This window comes from Myxocyprinus asiaticus, chromosome 48 (assembly GCF_019703515.2).
Source record: "Myxocyprinus asiaticus isolate MX2 ecotype Aquarium Trade chromosome 48, UBuf_Myxa_2, whole genome shotgun sequence".
NCBI classification, from domain to species: Eukaryota; Metazoa; Chordata; class Actinopteri; order Cypriniformes; family Catostomidae; genus Myxocyprinus; species Myxocyprinus asiaticus.
Window position 1 is genome coordinate 15,405,310 of NC_059391.1, and position 26,956 is coordinate 15,432,265.

General features: G+C 39.8%; 1 protein-coding gene across 1 annotated transcript in view; it reads left to right on the forward strand.

The window, feature by feature from the left end:
- The first annotated feature begins 2,597 nt into the window (after positions 1-2,597).
- Positions 2,598-26,956, forward strand: part of LOC127437298 (carbohydrate sulfotransferase 8-like) — a 101,248-nt gene continuing 76,889 nt past the window's right edge. The window contains exon 1 of the mRNA XM_051692145.1: positions 2,598-2,708. The gene's annotated coding sequence lies outside the window, so the exon portion shown is untranslated. The remainder of the gene's footprint in view (positions 2,709-26,956) is intronic.

Consider the following 26,956-nt stretch of genomic DNA (forward strand, 5'->3'; position numbering starts at 1 on the left):
TCATGAAACCTAACACTGTATAGGGCCTGCTGTGCATTTACATATTGGTAATACAGGCCAGCAATGCACAATGGTATCATTCTCAGTTTCATTAATTCACAATGTTCTTTTAATCTCTTTCGGTCCCCTGAGAGTGAATTTTATTTATGGACTGTACATTTATTTATAGACTCCTGCCCAATGTTACCCAATAAACAAAGGAAGAAGACTGCAGTTTTGACAACACAAGAAATCCTATTGATTTTAGATTTAACTTTCATTAGAACTTGCAACATTGCTCTAACCAAACGTACTGTGGCAGTCCTATGGTACAGCGAATTTAGATGGGCTTGAGATAGGCCTCGACCATGATACTGAATGCTTACCATTTTCATGTATTATGGATAGCTCATTAACAATTTTTACCTTAATGATCTATTTCTATACCTATTCTGACTCTTTATCGACTATTTTTGTTGGTGTAACCTAATGCAGTCAGATTCAGTCATAATAAATAATAAAGATTTTATTACATAAAATTGCCTACATTTTTTTAGGATACCTGACAAATATTTTTTTATAGTATGGTAGGATACTTGAAGATACTTTTAAAATACTGTACTACTTAGAATACTACCATGTGAAACGACAATGAAGCCGGTGCAGCCAGACATTTCTTCAGTCTACTATGATGGACCTAAGAGGATGAACTGATGCCAACTCCAACCATAAGTCATGGGATACTTCATATGCCATTGCCTGAACCTTGGACTTAGGATAGACCTCGCCAAAATTACTGGCCGGTTGAACTGCGAATCACCTTACTGATCTCGGCCTGCATCACCTTGATCTAATGATGGACTACACTCTTGAAATGGAATACATACACTCAATAAATTGCCAACAAAAGCCTTCATCAGCCAACTAACAAAGGATGAATTTCAAAAGACATTAGTCATAAACAGTTCTTACAAAAACTTTGTTTAAACACTGGCCCTTAACACTTACTTAGTTTAATAATTTAAAACCATGACTTGCACTGCACATAATTAAGTAATATTGGCATTATATTCATGATGTTAGCCAGAGGGGAACTGGCCCCCACAGTGAGTCTGGTTTCTTCCAAGGTTATTTTTCTCCATTAACCAACATCTTATAAAGTTTTGTGTTCCTTGCCACAGTCGCCTTCAGCTTGCTCACTAGGTTTCTTAATACATTTATTATTTAATTACTTATTTTAATACACACTTCACAATCGTACTTAATCAATCTACACAATGAAGACTTTATAGATATTACAGTTTAATTTTGTTAATGCATGATTTTCTGTAAAGCTGCTTTGAAACGATGTGTGTTGTGAAAGGTGCTGTACAAATAAAATTGAAATGATCAACGTTTTGCTAAATCTTTGCTGAACCTTGTTCATATTACTCACAAAAGGCATGTAACCAAGTGAACTTAAATTAACTCAGTTGTTTCAATGCTTTCAAGCTTTACTTAATCTATTAGTGTTAGGACAACATGAATATTTTTGTTTGATTAACTAAAACTGGGCAGGGGATTTCTCATTTCCAGCATGCTTTGCATGGCACTTGATAGAGAGAGTAAATGTTCAAAGTAAATGTTATATAATGTGTCTTTGTGCAAGATGAATATAAAGAGGGAGACTTGCTAGTGTTTTTATGTTTTGTTGTGTTGAGATTTAGAAGAGTTTCTGTTATGTTGGAGTTTTAAGGGTTATCATGGTGAAGAGTAGAGCTTGAGCTTATATCTTAAGGACATGCACATGTTGAGAATGCTCTATATTGCTTTACTCTTTGAGTAAATAATCATATCATTTGCATGCATTTAGCATACTAGCATTTACTGTGCTTTTATGTCAGAGAGAGATTAATTGATTTGAGTTCTTTTAAGGTATCTAATATAGTTGGGTTTACTCAATTCAATCAGATTCCCTCTACTTAAAGTATTTAAGGTGAGAATACATGGTACATTTATTTTAAGATAACTTATTTTAAACATGCGGAACCTCTGTCCATGATTGAATCAAGTTCAGCTAAGTAGTTATATGTGTTTGATAGTAGTTATTACAAAGTATTCAACAATTTTCACACCATCCAAACTATTCCACCCATCTCTGACTGTAAAACCAGCAATTGTTACCTCAAGGATCTATTTCTACTTGATCTAACCGATATTTGGGCCAGGTAAATTTAGATTAACTTTTTTACTTCAATTCACTAAGTTAATTTCGATGTTACCACATAATACATTTTTCCTTGTATTTTTAGCAAGAACGTATGTCTAAAAGTCAAATTTACTGACGTTTGTATTAAAGCGCGCCAAACTCTGGGCGGTTATTATAGTTGCTGTTGCCTGGCAATATCAGCAGCAGCATCGGTGTCCCTAGAGAGCGCGGGAATAAAGGCTGAGGGATGCGCACGCCCAACACGGCGCTGCTCCAACCGAGAGCGCATACACATCACATATCACAAAACACCAGCGCCAGTCGCTTCAAAGTTAAACTCGGGCGGTACTAGCCACACAGGACTCCGACTGCAGATAGGAATGCTATCACAGACTACTGCAGATTTTATTTGTGTCCCATGGTTCAGTTACAAACTCGACGTTGAAATTTAAATCGTTGAATTCTGTCACCCCTAACGAAGTCAATTCGCGGGCTAAGTGTGCTCGAGACGCCACATTTCAGCCTTATGAAGATAGCTGAGGTAAGTGTTGCGTGTTTTAAAGGATTTTCTCGGTTATTTATACAGGAAAGAGTAATAAACGGTCCCCAAGGTGAGTCATTTCGAGCTTCAGAAAGCTAACAAAGTGTCCGAGCAAAGAGACAGAGGTGTTGAAGAGAAGTGAAGGACTAGGTACGCATAAGACATCAGTTTAGAAGGCAATTGTCTGTCTGTGTAACTTATTTCGCCCTAATCCCTAAACAAGAAGGTTTTAAAGCATCTGTTCCTCTGAAGTCTGACTCAGCCTCTTTTATACTTTGACAGGTAACTGCTTCATGTGGTAACATCTAAATGAACTGGTAGTCAATAATACCTATTATGATGTGACTGAATCAATCTGAATACATTAGATTACACTAACAATATTAATTTTAAGGGGCAGATCAGGAAAAAATAGCTCTTTACAGTTTAAATTCAGTTAATTATGGTAGTTTAATTGATGATTGTTTGTTTATTTATGAATTAATTTGAACAGGTTTGAGTGAATTTAGCTCTCATTCAAACATACTCCTGGAGCATAACTTCTGGAAGTTCTCTTGGAAGAAATGCTTCAATTTGTTACTACTTGGGTTTGAAACAAATGCAGTGCATGCTATTCTGTCTGTCCTACACAGATGCCACATCTGTCACTGTGATCTTAATGATATAGCTTACACCTTTTCAGAGGTATGCTTCACTGTCTCGTTCAGATGGCTTTTGGGACAGAAAGAGAGATGTTCTCTTTTTTCATTCCGCATGGTCTCTGACAGGGAAAATTTAAGAGATATTTCCTCTGATTCCTTTGAATTATTTCTCAGCAGGCTATAAATAGGATGGTGACATGCACCAGCTTCTGCTTAAGAAATGGATGAGCTCAGAGGACAAGAGCTTTTAGCATGTCTACTAGATGTTTGTTACAAAAAAAAAAAAAAAAAAAATGAAGGTGTGGTTGAAACTGAAGCAATTAGTTGACCAGTTGCTTTGTAGAAGTAAAAATACCTGGGTCGGGCAATTTAAAGTACTGTAGGAATATTATTACCTTGTGACAAAAGTCCTCTTTAGGTCAGAGGTGCACATGGCACAAATTAGGATCCTCCTGAAATCCAAAAAAAAAAAAAAAAAAAGATTGTCAATAAAATACAACAGGTGGTGAAATGAGAATGTCTGAGCTCTTATTTTGCCACACAGAGACTTGATTTGTTTCAATGTCCATTTTGTTTCATGCCAGTTACAGTTCTATCGTCTGTATTTCAGGCTGGTCCTTACGGAGGCTTATTTTTACTTTTGCTACCATGGAAATTGCCTATATAATGGCCTCCTCAATTCTGTGCAAATAATACTTGTGGGACACCTCATGCATTTTTTAGCATTATACTAATGGATGTTTGCTGTTTGTGGAGGCCACGGAGAGCCATAACATTTTAAAACAACCACTTATGAACACAAATCACTTTGTTTTCTGTTTAGGCTGTAGACTCGGCTCGTTTAAGATGACGGGATTCAAGATTTGATCCTTTCTCATTCTCCGTCATATACTGCAAATGTGTTTCTGACTCAAACTTTTTGAATTACACTCTGTTAATTGATGTGTGCACCAGTGTTGTACTCTAGTCCAGGACTCGGACTCGAGTCCGACTCGATTCACGATATTGATGACTCGTGACTCGTCTCAGACATGAACACTAATGTCTCAGACTTGGACTTGGACTCGAGCATTGGGTGCATTCTGACTTGGAGGAGAGTACTCGTTACGACCATTAACTTTTGCGTTCTGCCCTTTTATGACATGAGATGCATGTCATGCAATATATCGGTTCCGCGAGCACGAATCTCTGCACTTGCACATGGATTTCCTTTGCACTCTCAAATCTCCCTGCTCTCGTTCAGAGAGTGCGTGTGTCACTCAAAACATGTCATGTGTACTCGCAAATCTATTATAATGCAAAATAACTCCTCCTCTGTCTCTGACAATGTAAGAGACATGAGCAAATCAAATGACAGAAACCATTAACAAATAACACATTGCGACTCAAGTCCTCTCAAAACTTTCACCTCAGTAGAAAACGTCTCCGGTTACTCACGTATCCTTGGTTCCCTGAGATGAAGAGAACGAGACACTGCATTTGAACACTATAGGGAAAATCCCTTTTCCATGACCTAGTTGAAGCCCTTGTATCGTAACACCAATCTTGTGATTGGTAATGATGTTTGAACTCTGCCCCTTTAGGCACGCATTTGCCCTATATTAGCGGGCGCTCAAACATAATTTCTTCAGAATTTCTGACTGAGGGACAAGAACGCGTCGCTCGTTCCTTGAAACTCTGATGTAGTAGTGCAGCCAAATCTTGCGATGTCTCGTTCTCTTCATCTCAGGGAACCGAGGTTACGTGAGTAACTGGAGACGTTCCCTATCAATTCAGTTCACATCGAAATTACATTTGAATGCTGCACTACGCCGCATTATGTAGCATCATACCTTATATGTACCAGGGTAGAAACACTTAGAAGAATGTGTATATGAGGTCATGGTCCTTTTGGCGGTGACTTATATGTCTTCAAGTGTGTATGAAAATGAATAACCCCACATGGTGAAAAACAGATGGAAAGTTAATCTTAATCAGTGGATCTATACGAGCCATGTAATACACACAGATTAATTAACCCCTTCATAACCAAAGGTAGGGAGAGAGGTTTTATTCTATTGGAAGTGCTTGTGACTTCTAGTGGGCGTAAATTAGATAATTAGATGTATTAATATTATAACAGGTAGCCCGCCCAAAGAAGGAGCTCGGGCTCACCTGCCTGGTGAAGGAATAGTAGCTCTCTAGACAGAGAGGACTCGCGAAGCGATAGACAGCATGACTAGGTAATAAAACCTTGCGAACGTGTTCTGCGAAGACCATCCTGCTGCAAAACATATGTCCTATAGGGATATAGCATTTGTCCATGCCCATGAGGAAGCCATGCCTCTAGTTGAATGCGCCTTTATGCCAATAGGGTATCTAATGCTCTGTGACTCATAAGTGAGGGCGATCGCATCAACGATCCAGTGAGAGAGCCTTTGTTTGGAGACGGACATGCATTTTGTGCATCCTCCATAACAAACGAAGAGCTGATTTAACAGTCTAAACTGGTGAGTGCACTCCACATACGTGTGCAATGCCCGCACGGGGCATAATAAATTTGCTAACTGCTCCTCATCCGAATTAGACGGTGGAGAAGAGAAAGCTTTTAGGTGCACTATCTGAGCCCTGAAGGGTGTGGAAAGCACCTTAGGTACATAGCCTTTTTTGAGTTTGATGGTGGCTTTTGAAAGCCCCGGACCGAATTCCTGATATGAACTGTCAACCGACAGTGCCTGTATATCACCAACCTGTTTTACTGAGGCCAGAGCCAACAGCAGTGCAGTCTTTAAAGAGAGCACATGCAACTCAACAGATTTCAATGGTTCGAAAGGGGGGCTCAGCACCAGATTTAAGTCCCATGTTGGAACTGTAGCAGGGCGAGGGGAGTTCAAGCACCTCGCTCCCCTAAGGAACTTTATGATCCGATCATATCTGCCTATAGAGGAACCAGCCTCTGGGGTGTGAAATGCAGTTATGATCGCTACATAGACCTTAAGCATTGACAGAGTAGACCTGCATCCAACCGCTCTTGAAGGAATGTAAGGATCTCCACAATTCACTGGGTCTTTGTTGCGTGAAGAGCACCAGTCCACAAGCCATTTTAGTGCATAGAGGCATCTCATAGTGCACCAGGCGTGACTCAGTACATGGTGTCTGAGCCAGCACTGGAGAGGTCTCATGTGTAAAAGACCTAACGGTATGACGGCAGATGCTGCCGCCATAAAACCCAGCATTTTCTGAAAAGACTTCAGTGGTAATGCTTTCCCCAGTTTGAACTGAGACAGACACTGGTGAATGGTCTGAACGTGCTCACTCGTGAGGTGTGCACGCATGCTATTGTAGTTGAGTCGAACCCCCAAAAAGGAGATTTGTTGGCTGGGAGTAAGTGTGCTTTTCGCCCAGTTGACATTGAGACCCAGGCCGTTCAAATGGTGAAGTATCAAGTCCATGTGCTCGCATAGCAGAGCCTCTGATCAGGCCAGTAATAGCCAATCCTTGAGGTAATTCAGAATGCGCACACCGTTCATATTCAAGGGGGCGAGCGCCGCATCGACACATTTCGTGAACATGCTTGGGGCTAGAGATAATCTGAAGGGAAGGACTTTGAATTGATACAGTATGTCATCCCTTCGAACGCGATCGAACATGGGATCGAAGACCCATGTTCGATCAGTTTTAGCACTATATCTGACATGCCTATGAGCGCCCGCCATGCGTTCACGCAACCGCTCTTGAAGGAATGTAAGGATCTCCATTATGGAGCAATTCACTGGGTCTTTGTTGCGTGAAGAGCACCAATCCTTAAGCCATTTTAGTGCATAGAGGCATCTCGTAGATGGTGCTCTAGCTTGCAAAATGGTGTTCATTACAGACTGAGCCAATTCCGGCTTGTGCGTTGTGCTCCGTTCAGGGTCCATACATGTGGGTTCTACAGCTCCGGCTGGGGATGCCAAATCATGCTCTGCACTTGAGAGAGCAGATCCTTCCTCAGTGGTTTTTCCCATAGAGGCCCGCCTAATATCTCCATCATTTCGGAGCCATTTTGGCACAACCAACAGAACCATTTCCTTGTCCTGTCGGACTGACAGAGTGGAGGAGACGTACTGGGGAAAACGCATATTTGCGTTTTGTCGGCCTCTTGTGGCCCAAGGCAGCCACTTCCAGTGGGGCTTGGGACAGAGAGTACCAAAGAGGGCAGTGGGCTGTCTCTGCGGAGGCAAATTGGTCAACTGCCACTTTGCCAAACATTTCCCAAATCCTCAGAACTGTCTGAGGATGAAGTCTACATTCCCCCCCCATTGGTCCATGGCGCGACGCTCCTCACGAGGAGGCGTTGTGCCAGGCTCATCATTGGTAGCAATTGAGTGCCGCCCTGGCGATTTATATATGCTACCACTGACATATTGTCTGACCAAATCAGAACATGATGATTCACTATGTTGGAATGGAAAGCTTTCACCGCTAAGAAGACGGCTAGCATTTCCAAGCAGTTGATGTGCCACGCCCGTTTCGCACCTGTCCAATTGCCGAATGCGAATCTCAAGAACAGCCTGTGGTGTGGTACAGTTCGGATATGAATGTACGCGTCCTTTTGATCTATTGACGCAAACCAATCCTGTGGGCAGATGTGCGATAAGATCTGTTTCTGAGTTAACCTTTGAATGGCCGTTTTGCAAGCATGCTGTTCAAGTGTCTCAGATCTAAAATTGCCCAAATCCCGCTACCTTTCTTCGGAAAGAAAAGGTAGCAGCTGTAAAAACCCTTTGCGGGCATGGCAGCTCGGAACAATCTCTATCACATCTTTTGCGAGATTGTGAATTTCTGCACGTAATACCAGCATGTTCCATGACAGAACCGTTGAGGACAAAATGCTGCTGAAGCAAGGTGGTCTGCATGCGAATTGGATCGAATACCTGTGTTCGATAATTTTTAGCACCATATCTGACATGCCCGTGAGCACACGCCACGCGTTCACGTAACAGGATAGTGGGCGCTTTATATTTAACACTAATTGTGGTAGCGCGCTGCTCACCATTGGGAAGCAGTTGTGCACAGTGTGTGAAATGGGGAAGCAAGGCAAACTCTCAAGATTGGCCTGAGCCAAAGTTAATAAGTACACTAAGGTATGGTTTAGGAGCGTACAAACATAAGAGAGAGAATTGTTTGTATGTGATCATTATGAACAGAACCCAAAGAGGGCTCAATTCAAATGTCACAGATGCAGATAGGCCGGAGGCCACCGTCTTTTTGCATTTTGATGAGAAAATAACGACTGTGAAATTCTCTCTGTGCACCGTATGGGGAACTACCCCTATTGCATCTCTCACAAGGATATTTACTACCTTGCAATGCAGAATGGGCATGTCCTGCACTGTAATGTGGAGGATAGAACGCTGTTGAAGCGAGGCGGCCGCATTGCGAACTGGAATGTATAACCGCACGCTGCCGATTTTTAAACACACTGAGAAATGCTCGGTAACGCATGCCACACGACCACATAATGCACGGGTGGGCTCCGAGTTTCGTGGGTGTGTTGAGGGGAGCTGCCGTTTATAAGATGGGAGAATTTTGTGTGGAGTATGGGCTGATTTTTTCTCTGAGATGCTAGGAAGCGCACCGCGCGAGTGGGCCGGGCACAGATAGCGTCTGCTTATCAGACAGCAGCTTCTCACTCAGAGTGTGTCACGCATCCGTGCACAGCGCTAATAGTGTAAAGGCTCGAGTGAGCTAACAATAGACACCAATCACCCGCGGTTATCATGGTGAGTGAGTTTAGTTGGAGAGGACGAAAGACCTTTTTCAGCCTTCAGCGCGCGTAGAGCAGCCACTACGATGTACACATGCTATTCAAGCAATGCAAGGAAGCATTGCAATAAAAACTGACTCGTTCCCGGTGAGAATAGCAGGGAAGGGTGAGTCAAAACATAATAGAAAAAGGCAGGAGCTCTAGATTCCTATGAACACTATTCTTCCAGGGGGATTCTTCCCACTGGGGACTGACAGCGCTATTTGCTTTGCAGTACAAAGATGCTAAAATATGCCTGAGGACGGCAGCCCCTCAAATCTGGGTGCGCACAGTTTAGGGCGTACGCCAGGTCTCAGTAAGCTCCGTGTGAACCTCAGGGAAGAACAACACTGCTTTCCGAACCACGGTCTTTTAACGGTGGAGGGTGTGCAGGAATCATACATTCAAATGAGAAATTTTTGGCTCGACAGGAGGCGACCACTCAAGGCCGAGCTCTTCGACCTTGACACGGAGTAACTCGTATCAATAGCCATTGCGCGCTTCTCACCCTTGCTGGGGGGAGGGGCTGCAACATCCTCCATGTACCATTCTCAGATGCTGCGAGGGACACGGCATCATTATCATCATCAGGCCTGCCGAATGTGACAACACCGTGCTCATTCATAGAGGGCCGGTGGTCATCATGTGCATACTGCACTGGCGAAGATGCTGCATGGGAAAATCATGGGGCTCGTGGGGCTTGCACAGGCCTGAGATCCTACTCAGGATCTTCCATCTCTACCTCGCGGCCCTGCCGTGCTTCCTCATGTGGTCCCTCGAGACTTAACACAGAGTAAAGTTGGGAGGGCGCGGGAGGCGGAATCGTCCCTCAGAACAAGGGCAACCCTAGAACGGAGCTTCTTGAGACTCATGTCCTCACAGTGAGGGCAGTCTGTCCCCATGAGAGCTGCTTCGGCGTGGGTGCGGCCCAGGCAGCGAACTTAGCTCTCATGTTGGTCAGACGGAGCGATGTGTCGCTCACAGGAACACTTGCGATACGACATCTTTAAAAAGACACTTACACACAAGCAGCTCTTTTATGTGTGTTTTATGTCACTTGGACGGAATTATATTATATATATTGAAAGGATACAACTCCTGCTTGGATGCCGCGGGAAGCGGGTAGATGTCTCGCTGAGCGAAGAACCCGACCTGGCAGCGGAGAGACTTCTTCGCCGGAACACTAGAAGGGGTGGGTGAATCAGCAGGCGCTGAACTCAGGCGAAGAATGTCCTGATGTGTCTGCAGGGAATCCCATCTGCTAAATTGTGTCCGTTGACGGCAAAGAGCGGCTGATCAAGATGAGATGATCCATCATAGTCAAGACAAGACTATGTCAGTCTTGAAGGAAGAAATTCTGAAGAAATGATGTTTGAGCACCTGCTTATATAGGGCAAATGCATGCCTAAAGGGGCAGAGCGCAAACATCATTGTCAATCCCAAAATTGCCGTTATGATACAAGGACTCCAACTAGGTCGTGGAATAGGGAATTTCCCTGTAGCGTTCAAATGCAGTGTCGAGTGAACTGAATCGATAGGGAACTTACCTGCACAAGTTTGTCTAGAATGCATAAAGGATTTTTCATGTGGCGACACATACGTAGAAAATATGTGGAACAAAATCATAAATCATTATTACGAGTTATAATTATAATGGGAACATAAGATCATGTTGACGTGTGCTCATGCGTTTATGACAGGTGCCATTTTACATAGAGACGGAGGCTCATGTGATGCGAGTTTATCACAAATGTAGGCTAAAACAGTTAAGTAATCCCATTGTTAAAAGGACAAACATCCGTCCATCCATGAAAAATCATGTGAATTGCTCCAACGCCTGAATTATAATGAATTTTGATAATATAACACTAGAGGACAATACCTGAGTATGAATAAATAAATAAATAAATAAATACATTTCAAATAAAATTTCAAATAAATGGCAAGAAGGCACTGTTGTTTACAGTGGAAAGTTATTTTTCTGACATCTCATTTTTTATTTCCTTGATTATTGTATAGGCCTATATACAACATTGTGATAAATAGATAGATAGATATAATTTTATTAAGTTTTCAGCTAATTATTCAAGACAAAGAAACAGTTAGTACTAAAATTAGAACAAAGAAACAAATTAAGAAAACTGTGCTTAAAGTTATTGTGTGTATGGTTTCTTGTACAATACACTTTGAAATGCTGAATGTGTGTATGTGTGTGCCAATAAACTTAAAATGGCAACAGAATTGTGATTTTTGTTCTTACTTTATGACATAGACAAGGACTTGTAACTCGGACTTGTATGCAGTTATTGGCAACTCAGCTCGGACTCGATATCTAGTGACTTGACTGCAACACTGCTGTGCACTGCTGTATGCCTCAACTGAGTGTTAATAAGTGTTAATCTGTTGTGTTTATAACTTTATAGAAGCTTCTTATGACCAATGTAAGGACATTTTGACCAAACACGGGTTGTTATATATTTTCAATAGGATTTCTACAAATAGGATCCTTTCCTGAATCAACTGGTCCTGGAATGAAATTCTTTAGGACCTATTGCATGCCTTGAAAGTTAGTTTTGTATGTTTTGTTCCTCTGGTAGCACACATGGCTCTATGAGCTGGTGCAAGTTATTGACTTCTGTAGTATTACAGTAATTTTATGACCTCACAGGCATTACTTCCAATGATGTATTTTGTATTCAAAAGTGGACTAGTAACTCAATAGTAGAATATCAATTTATTGTCGCAGAGCACAGCGGGAATTACCTAGACAGCAGTTCAGCCCAGCTTGACAGAGTATAAATAAATGCCTTGCAATAGCTGCGGAGAATCCAAACTGGAATTATCACTTGCATGCCCACAGATTCACAAACTAACATAAGTGTTCACCAGATCTTGAGCCACACACTCCTCGCACCCTCACAGTATTCCTCTGTAGGCCTCCTGACAGAGACTGCTGACGCTCTGCATGTCAAGGACAAAATCAGAATGCTCCGATAGAAGGTAAAAAGACAAGTTCTCACTCTGTATGATTAGTCAGGCCCTGAGAGGATTAGGGTTTGACATTCAAACATCCACTCAACTCTGCAAATTATCGGATGTCTGACTGGAATATGAGCCAGTGTTTAGGAGAGGGGACACGTCAAAAAAAGCTGCTTGTTCATTTTAGTCCAGGTGGCTTATTCGTATGAAATCGTATGAGTTCGTTCATATGAATTAGTACGAATTGTAGACGTGCAAATCCCCGGATGTGTAATGTGGGAGTAAGCAGAAGTTATGCATGTCAGACATTGTGTACATGTTTCTTTATTTTATGCCCTTACTCAAACCCCATATCTAAACCTAACCATAGAGTAGTCTCAAAGCATGATTTGAAGGAGAAAGAGTGTGTTATGACAGAAGAAAGTAAATGTTGCACTTTAGAAGGAGACGAGGGAGAGTCACCTGATTGGCTGTTGTAAAACATGAGAGTTTGTTGGTTTAATTAATTAAAAAGAGCAATGAAACACAATTGTTGGACATTTTGTCACAACTTAATTTCATTGTGTGCAATCAATTTAAATTAGAAAAAGGGAAGTTTAAGTAGATTTGCATTGGAACTACATTAATAATTTAAAAAATGTAATACTCTACTTAATTAAAATACTGTTTTTTCTTTATTTCTTACTGTATGCCAGAAAACAAAAACAAAATATAGCCAATATTTGGTAAAACAAACATTGAAAAAAAAAAAAACTCCATAATACTATATATATATATATATATATATATATATATATATATATATATATATATATATATGTAATGCTTTTAACGATTTGCGTCATGCCTTTTACCTGTGGTAAAACATTTATTACATTTACTATTGATAATTATTGGAATAAACAGTTATGTCACCAAGTAATATTGTTCATTATCCTAACTGTAAGCTGTTGCCAGCGGTTACAGGTGACCGTTTATATTTAACGACGGCTTTGAATGCGGCAGATCCAATCATAATTTAGAGCCGAAACTATCTGTTTTATAATAATATTTTAAATATGCCATGGACACATCCACAAAAATTCGTTTTTGTTTGAAAACACATTGATTTAGCTTAATCTACGACTCCACATCATCCACATTAGAGCAGTGTTTTCCTCCAACGAAAACAGAGACTTTTGAAAACGCTCTCCATAATTGCATACTTTACAAAACGATGATGTCAGGAAACTGAAAATGGAGGTTTCAAACTTAAGCGGATTAGTGCGGACGTGAGTGTGTTAAAGTAGAATGACTTCATTAAAAAGCATGCGGTCTGTTGTGTTGCATGTTCTCAGGTGACCCAAGTTTAATTCCCACTCAGTCCTAATCATTTTCATTGCATCTAGTAGGCAAAACGAAATTAATTTAAGATTAAATTCAAAATTTCTGTTCAAATATTTTGCTGAAAAGGCTTCCTCAATTTAATTAAGTTCATTGAACGTTTTTATTTCCTGAGTAAAGGACAACAAGGGTCTTGCTGAACCTGTTGTTTAAAGATCATCCCAAGTAAACATCTGTCTCCTGCAGAATCGTGCCACTGCACAGTAATATTAGTGTGTAATTTATTTCCCTTCAAGGCCAGCACACCTCATGTGTAAGGGAGGTCAACATATGGTGCTACTTAGCCTGTGACTAACGCTGTGTGTGCATCTGAGTGTGTGAGAGAAAGAGAGTGGTTAAAACAAAGACGATATTACAGTGTGAGTGTGCAGAGTGTATTTTCTGCAAGAGCATATTGGATGAGTGCATGAGGGTGTATCCGCCCCAGCACAGTGACTGATGTAATTTACACTGTCACAATATGAGGCCAGTCTGAGGGTGACAGGGAAGAGAGGGAGAGCAGGGCACAGTGATGACTGACCTGTCAGCACTGATCATTCTGCATGTCATGTACAACTTGCTGAAAATGTTGAACCTGTAGTGCCAGGAGAGGACCTGAGTGAGAACTACCTCTGGGTGATAATGCTGTGTGGTCACCTATGTGGTGATTTTGCCAAGCCAAAAGTGGATCAGCATATTTTATTTGTCCTTAAACAACACTCCTTTTTCTTGTCAACTTCCTGGAACAACATTCCTGTCAGTTCTAACCGTAAAACTAACCGTTACCACTAGAAATGTTGTTCTATAACCAACAATGATGTTGATCAAGGAACACGTCCTACCTGGGGAAAGTACAGTAAGTCTTGTGGTAAGCAGAGAGGACCTTAGTGAGAGTGTGGAAGGTAGCCTACAGTAATAATTAGCAACCACAAGCAAATATTCATTCTGGAAATAAGAAGACCTGTGGCCCGAAAAATTACAAACTTCTCTGTTCACATTGGGGAAAACAAAAAAGGTGGGTTATAGTACGTCTTTCTCCTCTTAGTAACCTATAGGCCATGCAAAATTTCGAAAATTCGTATAGGCTGATAATATATCACACTTGCAAATTCCCTGTGGATAATGCACAATCACGACATAGATTTCTATAATTTAATCCAACTGTATCTGCTGATTTGGATTAAAACGTCCCATAAATACTTACCAATATAAATTGTTCAAACTTTATTTTTGTGGTGTGAATCGTAACTAAAGAAGTTTACAGACATTTAAAGTAAATGTATTAAAAGTAAAATAGTAATTAAAATAGTTGTAAAGAAAAGAAAAATTAAAAGTTGTAAAGAAACGTGTTAAGAAAATGCAATAATTTATTTATTTTCGTTTTGTAAGCTCTGTATTTATTTAATTCAGGGAATAATGCTTTCATATTGCTGAAGCGTTGCACTTTTCTGCAAGTACTTTCTGCTTATTTATTTATTACAACTTTTTATATAAAATGAAAAGAAGAAAAAACATTGAAAGAGCTTGAGTAGAGTGATAACAGGGCACAAATGTTGCTATGGTGGTGCAGACGCGGAGCAGGTTTCTTTCCAAGTGAATTGGGGTGCGAGAGAGATGCGGACTATCTCATCTGTTGTAATAGCAGTCACTATATGGCTGCGATGCTAAATTTCTGACACTTAGTGGTGCTAAAAGTGACAGCTAAATTTTCTCTCAAACAGATGGGTTTTTACAGGAAAATTCTGTATTCAATATAATTTCAGTTCAATCAACAGCATTTGTGGTAAATAATTACCACAAAACATAATATCGACTCGTCCCTCCTATTCTTAAAAAAAATAAGCACAAATCGAGGTTACGGTGAGGCACTTACAATGGAAGTGAATGGGGCCAATTTTTGGAGGGTTTAAAGGCAGAAATATGAAGCTTATAGTTTTATAAAAAGCACTTACATTAATTCTTCTATTAAAACTTGTGTACTATTTGAACTATAAAGTTTTTCTTGTGGCCGAGCGGATTTCGAATCCACCTATTGTCCCATTCTTTTCCCCATCCTGTTTCCTGACTCCACTTGTAGTATTTCCCTATATACAACTTATAATAAAAAAAAAGTTAATATAAATATTGATTTTCTTGCAGTGATTTGGTCTACTTAATTAAAATACTGTTTTTTCTTTATTTCTTACTGTATGCCAGAAAACAAAAACAAAATATAGCCAATATTCTTTTCCTTGTCCGGGGTGAGAAGGGTGATGGCTTTCTCCCGTGGCTTGGCATCAGTTGTGTGTAGATTGTTTTTGCAAAAGTCTCGGAGGCTAACCATATGAAAATCCACCATGGTTTTAGTATAATAATAAACTATGTTTTTGGCAGAAACCATATTTTTGATGTAATTAACCATGGTGTTATTACAGTAATATAGTGTTAATATAGTATCCATATTATATTTTTTGTGGTTATTGATTTTACAACAAAATACCATGGTGAGATGGTTACTGTAGGAAAACCATGGGTCATTTTTTAAGGGAAAGTTAGGTTTAGGGTTAGGGGTTGGAGTAGGGGGTCTGTGGGACACAATAGACACAATAAACATGCCTATAGACCATTTCAAGGACTGTTCATTAGTGATGTCAAGTGACGTCATTGTTCCATGAACATTTCCTGCTTGTCAAAACTATTTTGCAGAGATGGGCCACTTCTGTTAAAATGAATGGGAGAAATTGGAACGCCCAACTGCAGCCAACGGTCAACGGATGTAGAAAGGAAATCCCTTCTTACAGGTAAAATAGCCATTCACCTTTTTTATACAGAAATAGTCTGTAAAACAACTCGAGAACGCGCATTCGCATTAGCTATACAAAATGGTAAAATTGCGTTTTTTTTAACACAATCTGAGTTACAGACGCACAATTTATTATATCAGTTGTGGCAGAACGATACACCCCTCCCATGGATCATCGTTGCCCGTGGTGACTTTTCCCCGTTTGGGCGTGACTGGGATTACCTGAACCCAATGAAGAGCCTCATCTCCGCTGGCTTTAAACACCGAGTGCGCCTCTCCTCGGGAGTCCGATCTCTACCTGCTGACGTCTTCGCAGGTCCAGGAATGGAGCGGGGAGGGTCCAGTGCGAGTTAGATGCAACACCGGACCCGCACCTCAGAACCCCTGCATGAGTTAGATGTGACGCTGGGGAGTCGCTGCCGATGGGCCAGGATGCCGGGCCGCAATTCCCCTCAAGTGCCGAGACCCAGGGAAGCTGGACTGCTCGAGTGAAGCCGCCACCCCACGCGCCTTGGACCAAGGAGGGGAGCATGTCGCGGCTGCTGGGACCCCACCCACTATCACCTGCACCTTATCCTGTCTTCACTACTCTTCCTTCCCAAAGCCTTTTCCACCACGAAGGCCTACGATTCCCATTTGTTTTGGACATTTAATTGCCTCTCCGAGGCCTGACACCACACCCACTGTGTTCGTCTCTTGCTCACCCCGCCACACAATGTTGTCAGATTTTACTGCTTTTTTGAAATATGTTCTTTTATCGTAATCTTGACCAACCGTTTTGGAGATTTTGGTCTTTCCCCATTCAAAGAGATAAGAGCTGTGCTTTCATGACGCTTGTTCACATAGAAAAGAGAAAAAGAGTTTACAAGAGTGTTTCAAAGATGGCCACCGAGTGGACTGACGTACCTTGAAAAAGAGACTTGTTGAAAGGATCCGGAAATATGTTTGGACCGTTCTAATTCCTTTGTTTTTGTTTACATTCTTGAAATAGTCTATACTGTATTTTAGTTTTTAATTAGGGGTGATCACTATTTGCACTTGGAGTAAATAGCTTCTGCCTTGTTTAAATCGTAGTTTTTACAGTCATTTTAGGGTTTACAGTTATGTCTACATGGCAACAACGTTGCCTACACAGAAAGCACGGCTACACTACATGGGCTGTGTGCGTGCTTAAAATTTTGTATGAAATGCTGCATTGACCCATTTTATATATGTGTAAATAATCTATATAAATTACATATTACTCTTTGTGCATATTATTTTAGTGAATACAAGTGTAAAATATCACACTTCACTCTTGTGTTGTTCGAACAAGTAAAGCACGCTGCTTTTTTATGCATTCATTTGTCCACAGAAGTCAGTGAACGCATGCACGCAGCCATACGTGAAGTTGTGCTTCAATAGTAGTCTATGGCAGATACCTGTACAATAACATTTCAGGGGAGTAAAGATTGACCATTGAACGAGAGGCTCTAAACATGTCATTTTGGGTCCTGCCCGGATGCTGTGCTTCTCTGGGAGTCTACGGTAGCTTCATGAGTGCTGTTTGTATTGAATGTGCATCTGATTCAAGGATGTAACCACATATTCAGGATGGGGGTGACCAAATGATATAATTTAATAATCAACCATCCAGGAAAAAACCCCACATCAGTAGACCACTATTATGAAAATTGGGTGGGATGTGTCCCGCTCAATATCTATGGTGGTTTACAGCCCTGATCTTATTGCCTATTAGACTCTGGGCAATCAATGTTTTTTATCCTGCCTGGAAGCTCGGCTTCTCTATATGATAATTGGTTGAGCTCTCAAATGGGCAGTACTCCGTGACAAACAACAACAAAAAAATGTAGACAGTGATGGACATTAGAGGTCGACCGATAGTGGGTTTTGCCGACACCGATAACTAAGGTGGGAAATCAGACCGATAGCCGATTAATCGGCCGATAGTTTTTAAAATGTATAATTCGAATAAAAACTTTACACTCAATGTACAAAACTTTAGTAATACTTTCCATGGCGATACTTTAATACATTTCTCCCACACTGGTACCTTCTTCAAAGCCTTTGCCATCTGAAATGGATGAAAATATTAATTAAAATATTACCGGTCAAATGTGTTTGTACAATGTACAAGAAAGGAGAGAGAAAAAGGGATAGAAAAAATTCAACTCAAGTCTTGTCTTTTGAAAGGTAATTTTAGAATGGCATTGCCTATATTATATATATATATAGGCGTATCAACGCATACGCACAAATTCATAAGTGACTTTTTTATTCAAAACAGCGTATTAAGAGGAAAGGTAAGCAGTTTCCATCCTTGACTTTGGAACATTGTTCTAACCATTCAAACAGCTAATGTCCATTTGCCTGTCCTCTCCACCTTGTCAGCATTGCAATTCTCCAGTGCAGCGGTTAGTTCTAAACAAATGTATTATCAAACCACCTTTTGTTGTCTTAAATGACTGATTTATTGTACAATGATGTGCATTGTATACATACTTTGGCTTTTCTCTGTTGATGTTTTAAACCCGCATTTTAAGTTTCCGTCTATATAAATAGCCTAGTCATGTTGCATAACAAACTCCACGCAGAGTCAGTGATTGTTTTTATTTAACTTCTAGAGGGCGCCGTTATATAGTTGAAGAAAGGAGTTCAGGCTGTAGAACCCTCCAGTGCCGGCAGGGTTGGGAGGGTTACTTTTTAAATGTATTCTACTACAGATTACAGAATAAATGCTGTAAAATGTAATTTGTAATGTATTCCATTGGATTACTCAAGGTCAGTAACGTATTCTAAATACTTTGGATTACTTCTTCAGCACTGGTAGATTTTTTAACTTGTTTTGACTATAAAAACTCTGCCAGAGGGGGGCCTGGGTAGCTCAGTTGTAAAGATGCTGGCTTCCACCTGTGGAGTTCGCGAGTTCTCAATCCCAGGGCATGCTGAGTGACTCCAGTCAGGTCTCCTAAACAACCAAATTGGCCTGGTTGCTAGGGAGGGTAGAGTCACATGGGGTAACCTCCTCGTGATCGCTATAGTGTGGTTCGCTCTCAGTGGGGCATGTGGTGAGTCGTGCGTAGATGCTGCGGTGGATGGCGTGGGCCTCCACACGCACTATGTCTCCATGGTAACACGCTCAACATGCCACGTGATAAGATGCACGGGTTGACGGTCTCAGACGCGGAGGCAGCTGAGATTCGTCCTCCCCACCCGGATTGAGGCGAGTCACTATGCCACCATGAGGACTTAGAGAATTGGACATTCCAAATTGGACAATTTACACAAGGTTTATTTCTATTTCTTCTGCTCCAAACTTACTTCAGACTTACTTCTCTGTCTGCTCGTATGAATGTAACACATCATAAGAAAGTGTTTTACCACTGTTCAAATGCACTTTGGATCACATCATTTATATGTATAAATGTTTTCCATCTGAAAGGACTAAATATTAAGTAAAACAACTGACAATAAAATGCAAAGTAATCTCTTCAGTTATCAAAATACTTTTTGAATGTAACTGTATTCTAATTACCAATGATTTAAACTGTAACTGTAGTGGAAAACAGTTACTTATATTTTGTATTTTAAATACGTAATCCCGTTACATGTACTCCGTTACTCCCCAACCCTGAGCGCCGGCCATGGAGAAATGAGTCCAAAAATAGGTATCAGAAACAATCTGAGTTTATTTTTTTCTGATAGCTGATAGTTAAAAAACGCAACGATCGGCCCTGATTAATCTGTAAATCTGATATATCGGTCGACCTCTAATGGAATTAATTGACAGAGTATGAAATGTAAAGGCACCACTCTTGAGCACAGAGTGTTCATGCGTCATTATTTGCATTCTAACATAACATTTGTTTCAGCTTTCATAATCTGATATTTTGTCTATTTTGTTGCAAAAACAGGTTTGAGGTTAATTATTTTTGTTAAGCAATTTCAACGCTAGAGTAGTAGTTTGAGCAGCTTTGGGAGCAGACACCAAAAACAAGTCTTTTGAATACCAATATAAGATATATGAAGTGGGGGGCATATTTAGAGATGTACTGTGTGAGAAAGAAATTCTGGAGATTTTAGAGATTCATGCTCTTTTTTTACAGATTACTCTGTATATCCATGCGGAAAGCTGAACTGATAGATGAGGGATCTGAGAGCTCGGAACCAGGTTTATACTCCCTCTCCGTTTTTCCCTTGATCCCCAAGTAATCTCAACCCTTCCTCCATCATGTTATAGGAGTGGTTTACTTAATGAAAAAATGTTGTGATCTGTAAATGAAAAGGCTTTGGTGGCTCTCAAATCATTAATCCACGCAAGTTAAAATCACACATGCTCAGGAATCAGTGCAGTTCCTCCCTCTGAAAGCAAAGACACAAAGGACAAAAAGTGCAAGAAATCGTCTGATTTCTCTCATGAATATCCTAAAACACTATATGATCTGAAAGCATAAACTCTGAGTCATGCACGCTGCAGTATAATTTTTATTCAGTGTGAGAGAATCATTATAATGAGACATCTTTCATTCACTCTCGTAATACCGAAGGTAGTGGGCTTGAGAGTATTTCAAGGATAAGCTAGCTTCTCGTTTGTTCTAACATTTAGAAGATAAATGCGCGAGTGGGCATAAAAGCAGATTTTGATAGCCAAGTTATTAATGCAAAGGCGTCCCATATCTCAGTTAAATAAAGATCAGTTGATTTCTGTCTGTGCAGTAAGAGTGATTTATTTCACCATTTCAGTATGATTAGGGAGGAAAAGTTATTGTAAAATCAAGTCATTTGGGTTTCCATATTGTGGTGTATTTAAACGGGGCTTTTTGTACTTTATTACATTTTAGTAGAAGGTTGAAAGGCTTTTTTTTATTTATTAAATAAGGCTTAATAATCTGACTTTAGCCTCTCTTTTTATAGATGTGCTGTCATGATTTAGACTGTACATTTAGCCTCTTTTGTGGATGTACAATATGTTCACTTGGTAAATACCCTTTAAGGTCAGAAGATACCAAAATCCATTAATCCAGGTTTTGACGTCATTGTATCCTACGCAGCTTTCAAAAGGCTTTAGACCCTCTTTTGGCAAACAAGGAGATTGATTCTACTGTAGATACAGTATGTTAGACTGATTACAACCACATATAGAGATCCTAATTTGGGCACTTACTAAAATAAATTATATTAAAGGGAAAGTTCACTCCATAATGAAAATTCTCTCATTATTTACTCACCCTCATGATGTCCCAGGTGTGTATGACTTTCTTTCTTCACCAGAACATATTTGAAGAAAAATGAAAAATTTCTTAGCTCAGTAGGTCCTTAAAATGCAAGTGAATTGAGATTTCTCTTTTGAAGCTCCAAAAATCACAGACAGTCAGCATAAACATCATCTATATGACTCCAGCGGTTAAATTATGTCTTCTAAAACATCACGATTGATTTTGGTGTGAAAAAGATAAATATTTAAGTACTTCTTTAAACTCTAAATCATGCTTCGGTACGCGTGTGTGATGTAATCTCATTGGTATTTGAAACGCGAGAACTGTAGCACGTGAGTCACAGCTGGAAGAGCAACGCTGTTTACAAGTGAGAAGGAGGAATGCTGTACAGAAGTTTGGTTGGTTTTGGTTTAGATATGTTTTTATCTGTTTCTTTACTCACAATGATGTGTTTTAATGCTCATCCTGGATGTCTCAACTGAGTGGAGAACGTGAGATTACGTCGGTATCATGGCAACGCTAATATGTCACATGAGAGACTGCTTGGACTCCACCCTCTCGTGAAGCTTACCCTCACATTGGATTATAGTTAAAAAGTACTTAAATATTTCTATTTTTTCACACCAAAATTGATCTTATCGTTTAAGAAGACATTAGTTTAACCGCTGGAGTCGTATCGATGATGTCTGTGATTTTTAGAGCTTCAAAAGAGAAATCTTCATCCACTTGCAAGATATTTTTCTATTTTTCTTCAAATGTGTTCTGGTGAAGAAAGAAAGTCATACACACCTGGGATATCATGAGGGTGAGTAAATAATGAGAGAATTTTCATTTTTGGGTGAACCATCCCTTTAAATATAAACCATGTTGGCCTACTTTATCTTTGACTGTTTATTTAATGTTTTGCCTCTGTTATCACAAGGATGTAACCAAAAATTTTAATTCTATAATTCTTTACTCGCCCTCATGTCATTCCAAATTTACATGCTGTTGTTTTTTTCTCCACAGAACTCAAAAGAATATTTTTTTAAAATCTTCTTCCAGTTCTTATCCATACAGTTCATAGTGACCACACTTGTCAAGCTTCAATAAGGAAAAACAAAGAACAATAAATGTAATCCATGCATCTTATGTGCTATATTGTAAATCTCCTGAAGTAATATGATAGCTTTTAAGTTGTTATTCACTGATAATCTTCCCATCTAGTGAGCCGTTACCATGAGAATCGCTACAACTGGATCATTAAATCAGTGAGTCAAGATCTGGAACTGAAGGTCTGGATCAGTTTAATTCATAAACAAATCAATCTTTTGAGCCAATTCTTTTCAGCGAACTGGTTCATTTGGGTCACACATCTCACTGGAGGGGAAGATTATCAGTGAATATAGCGACTAAAATTTCCTCGCACAAAGCTATTGTATGGCTTTAGAGACTTGGAATACACCGATCAACCACAACATTAAAACCACCTGCCTAATATTGTGTAGGTCCCCCTCATGCAGCCAAACAATCATGCCACGGTCTAAATCACTGAGATCACATTTTTTCCACATTCTGGTGGTTGATGTGAACATTAACTGAAGCTCCTGACCCGTATTTTATGCACTGCACTGCTACCACACGATTGGCTGATTAGATAATCGCTTGGATGATTGTTGGTGCTAGATGGGCTGGTTTGAGTATTTCTGTAACTGCTGATCTCCTAGGGTCTCTAGAATTTACTCAGAATGGTGCCAAAAATAAAAAACATCCAGTGAGGGGCAGTTCTGTGGATGGAAATGCCTTATTGATGAGAGAGGTCAACAGAGAATGGCCAGACTGGTTCGAACTGACAAAGTCTATGGTAATTCAGATAACCGCTCTGTACAATTGTGGTGAGAAGAATATCATCGGAGATGCGGGTTGGCACTGTTTTGGCGGCACGAGGGGGACCTACACAATATTAGGCAGGTAGTTTTAATGTTGTGGCTGATCGGTGTATAGCGCACAAGTCTTATGGACTATTTACTTTTTCTGTCATTTTTGGAGTTTAATAGACCTGGTCACTTTTTATGGAAAAGACCTGCATCGAGGTTGTTCATAATATCTCCTTTTGTGTTCCATGGAAAAAATAACGAGTAAATAATGATTTTTATTTATTGTATTTTTTTGGGTGATCTGTTCCTTTATTAAACCTGTCATCGAAAACCCCATATTGATGGATTAATAATCTGAATACTGGGGGGATATTCTCCCTCAATGTCTATGGTAGTTACAGCCCTGATATAGATAAATATAGTTAGAAAAATACATTTCTTTCTGTTGTAAAGTTAAATACAGAGCCTGTTGTCAAAACAAAACCATGCACAGAATCATCAACGTACTAAGGCTGCAACGGTACACAAAATTCACAGTTCAGTACGTACCTCGGTTTTGGGGTCATGGTTTGGTATGGTTTCGGTACAGTAGCAAAAACAAAGAATATTTCTTTAAATATTTTTGAAAACAGTGGCTGATGGGCAATAATTCTTATTGTGAAGGCTCATTTATACATGACTGCACTATGCATATTTCTTCAACGAAATTACAATACAAAACTTAAGAGCCTCATATATGCACATTGTATAAAAACATAATAATAAAAGTTAAAAAAAGTGCAATTATAATAATTGTAACAAAATTAAGACATTAACAGTGCTGATTTTTGTGTCTTTTGCCTTTCAGCTCACCACTTGTACTTATCACTTAATTTTCAAGCTTTTTTTTTCAGGAAAATCAGAATATCCACATTATCAGAGGAGAGGACAATTCTTGGACAATTACAGCGTGTGCTTGTTTAGAGCGGACACTACAGAATTGCTGAAATGCGTTCTTGTAGGAACTTATATAACAGGGCTGAAGCATGTTAAGCAGACGCTTAAATCCTGTGTTCTCGATGACTGAGTTTGGTCGCATATCTGCAGCAATAAATACTCCTATGGCATTCGTTATCGCTTTAACCCTGTCTGAGCTTGCAGCGAGAAGCTGCTTGAAGGCTGTGGTGAGATTAACTTGCACAGGCTGTTTATGCTTTGCTTCCATGAGCTCAAGAGACACATGTGGATGATGTCGCCGCAAATGAGTCATCATGTTAGATGTGTTTCCTGAGACATATCTGACTTTGGTGAAACAGAGCCGACACACAGCCTTCGTCCTGTTCACTACTTGTTGCCCAGTATTACTGTAGTTTACTGTGAAATCATAATGCTCCCAAACAACAGATGTTAGAGATGGTGGTGGATCTTCAATCTCTGGCTTATTTAAGTCCGACATATTTATATTTTGTTTAGTTCCATCACAGTTGGGAAAAATAGTGAGCTAGCTAGTATAAGCTTCACATGCATTTATCTGATCTGCAGATTCTAGTGTACCATCTGGCACTCTGCTCTGTTCAATTTTGGTTCAGCGCGGTCCCGTGTTTCTCCGCAATCTTTTTTCATTTGAGTTCCACACAGTTTGTGTTGTTTCTTATATGTTGTTTTAATATTGGTTTAACACATGCTATGATATGTAATCATTCGTGTGACTGCGAGTACCATTCCGAAGGCCCTGTATCAGTTCGGTTCGACGAGGACACATGTACCGTTGCAGCCCTACCATGTACTAAAATTATTTTGCCTTCAAAATTTAATTACATCCAACAAATAATGTGGAGAAAGTAGGTGCTTAGATTACTTAAAATTTGTCTGCAAATTATTTTATTATGGGCGAGGTTTGCATGTTGTAAAGCATTTCATATTAGATCAATGATTTATTAATTTCTAATTCTGGAGCAAATGATTTAACAGGCTTAATAATTGCAAAAGTGTGGTATTATACAGAGCAATGATGAATGTGTGTTCAACAAGGAAGGATGTAGTGTGAGAGCGAGGGAGAGAGACAACGGAGGAGCTTACAGTGATATTGATTTGCGAGTATGTCCACCATCTGTCACCATAATGAATGTTAATATGAGACTACGCAGAATACAAAAGCTCAACAGATCGTGTAACCAGGGGTTTAAGACTCAGGGCTCTTACATTTTGACAGTACCACAACCCTAAAGCTTTCCTCACACTGCACAGATTGGAAATTCCAATCTGGTCATTTTGCAAGTGATGAAATCAAAACCAGTAAATTCAATATATGATGTATCTACTTTGGTTGCTATAGTAATTATGTAAGTGTAGGCATGATGCCATTTCCAAGAGACTTTGTCATGAAAGTAGCTGTTAGTCTGGAGAAAGAGAAAACTGGATGGAAAACTGGACATTTTGCCTCTGCTCATGTCTATCACGTCATCTCACTGTGGTGCTGAACGTACAAGGTGCATGAGAGAACATAAGCAACATTTTAAGCATTCATGCAAATGTTGTGTCCAAAACTGCTGACTTGTTCACTCATTCACTATTCAATACATCCACTTACCGACCACTTTATTAGGAACAGTATGGTCCTAATAAAGTGCCCAACATGGTCTTCTGCTGTTGTAGCCATCTACCTCAAGGTTTGATGTGTTGTGCATTCTGAGATACTATTCTACTTACTACAATTGTACAGAGTGGTTATCTGAGTTACCTTAGCCTTTCTGTCAGCTCAAAGTAGTCTGGCCATTCTCTATTGACCTCTCTCATCAACAAGGCATTTCCATTGGCAGAACTGCCGCTCACTGGATGTTTTTTGTTTTTGGCACCATTTTGAGTAAACTCTAGAGACTGTTGTGTGTGAAACTGCCAGGAGATCAGCAGTTACAGAAATACTCAAACCAGCCCATCTGGCACCAACAATCATGCCACAGTCCAAATCACTGAGATCACATTTTTTCCCCATTCTGATGGTTGATGTTAATATTAACTGAAGCTCCTGACCCATATCTGCAGGATTTTATGCACTACACTTCTGCCACACTACAGTACTGGCTAATTAGATGATCGCATGAATAAGTAGGTGTAGGTGTACCCAAGAAAGTGGTCGGTGAGTGTAGTTCACTTTATGAGGATAGAGTGAGTGAAAATTACGGTATTGTGACAAAGCTGCAGACAATATTGCACACTTTGTATGATGTTACCTGGGCTTGAATGGCAAAAAATCTACCTTAAATTCGAGCTGTCTGTTCAGAAGATGCATTCCAAAAAAATCCAAATTTAATCTGATTTCAAGACATATATGGATGACTTTTTTTCTGTTCAGACAACAAACAACTTTGTCATATACTGTACAAACAAAAAATTATTAACAAATTTTGCCTTTCTGAACAAAGAATCTTTTTTAGCATAGATTTAAAGATAAAGCAGTCTATGCACATACACAACATCACTTGACTTATAATTATTCAGTATTGTGCAGACAACTGTCAAAACAAGTAATACAAAATTTAATCTGTTTAAGGAGTTTCAGAGATTTATGACTGGGTAATTGAGCACGTCTGGTTTTTGCAAGCTTTTTATAAGGTTGCAAATTTCTTCCCACTTACAAATACAATCAAATTTGATTGAAACAGGCCA